Source organism: Zingiber officinale, chromosome 3A (assembly GCF_018446385.1).
Source record: "Zingiber officinale cultivar Zhangliang chromosome 3A, Zo_v1.1, whole genome shotgun sequence".
NCBI classification, from domain to species: Eukaryota; Viridiplantae; Streptophyta; class Magnoliopsida; order Zingiberales; family Zingiberaceae; genus Zingiber; species Zingiber officinale.
In genome coordinates, this window is record NC_055990.1 from 67,644,318 (window position 1) to 67,645,858 (window position 1,541).

The 1,541-nt window shown below is 35.2% G+C and overlaps 1 non-coding gene across 1 annotated transcript; it reads right to left on the reverse strand.

Moving 5' to 3' along the window:
* Positions 1-449: 449 nt before the first annotated feature.
* Positions 450-553, reverse strand: LOC122054447. Its single transcript, XR_006132756.1, has one exon. It is a non-coding gene; the product is annotated as a small nucleolar RNA R71 (small nucleolar RNA).
* Between the last annotated feature and the right edge of the window lie 988 nt (positions 554-1,541).

Consider the following 1,541-nt stretch of genomic DNA (forward strand, 5'->3'; position numbering starts at 1 on the left):
TAATGCTGAGATCGATAGGACTTTCCGAAGAAGAAAAAACCTATAGAAGCAACAAGAAGAACAAGTAAAAATAGTGATGACAAACAAACCTCTTAAAGATTACGTAGACCTTATGCTTAAGGACTCTGGTCTAACATCACAAGACTATCTATCGAAGCCAATATTTTTGAGATAAAACCTACTGTAATTACTATGGTGCAACAATATCAGTTTGGAGGAGGACCACACGAGGATCCAAATCAGCACTTAGAGATTTCTATGATATTTATGGAACAATTAAGATGAATGGAGTACTTGGTAAAGTGATTAGATTGCTCTAATTTGACTTTTCTTTAAGGGATAGAGCAAAATAGTGGCTCTCTTCATTACCTACAAACAACATTACATCTTGGGAATAATGCAAACAATTATTCCTTGATAAGTTCTTCCCACCTAGCAAGATAACACATATGTGAAGTTTGATTGCTAGCTTCAGACAGTTTGATACTGAATTTCTCTATGAAGCATGAGATATATTCAAAAGTATGCTTAGAGAATGCTCTCACCATGACTTAGAAAAATTGTTAGTGATCCACACATTTTATAATAGAATCAATTATCATACAAAGGTGTTTCTTGACTCTGTGGCCTGAGGAGCACTTATGAATACGAGTCTTGATAAAGCTGAAAAAATAATAAAGAGTGTGACTCTTAATCATCATTAGTGGACGTCAGAAAGAAGTGAAAGTTCTTTCCATGGGAATCCCATTAAGGTACTCGGTAAATATGATGTTGATGCTTTAAGCCTAATATCAACAAAAATGGATGCCTTAATAAAGAAGCTTAAGTCAATGAGGACCAACACAATGAATGCAATTGTAGGAGTATGTGAATCATGTGGAAGCACATAACATGCTCAAGAAGTTTGCCCACTTCAAGCTATCTTTGCTCAATTAGCTCAAATTGAACAATGTGACACTATTGACAACTTCAACACATGGCAAAATAATCCATACTCCAATATATATAATTCGGGTTGGAAGACTCACCCCAACTTCTCCTACAAAAATAACCAAGATCAAGGGAAACCTATATTGCAACATCAAAGTTATCAACCGAGGCAACAACAAAGCTATCCACTACAACAACCACAATCCAACTATAAACTATCCTAAACAGATAAATTAATTGAGTAGATTCTAGCTGCACAAGAAGAATGAAAAATGACCTCAAGCAACTTAATCAAAGGATGAAAAATTCTAAAAAATATTTAAAAATGCTTGATAGTTAAGTGACACAGATAGCTTCATCATCCTCAAGAGCACCAGGGATTTTTCCATAAAAGCTAGATGTGAATCCTGTTGAACATTGTAATAGAATTGAGCTTCGAAACAGATGGATCTTGGGAGATCCCTAAGTGACTTCTTCTAACAAAGGAATTGACACTCATAGAGAGCTCTCTCCTTCTTCATCTCAAATAGGCGACACTCAAGAAAAGGAGGAGAGTACCATTCAGGTTGAAGAGCTTAGTCCATTAATAATTCAAAGTTAAGCAATTCCTT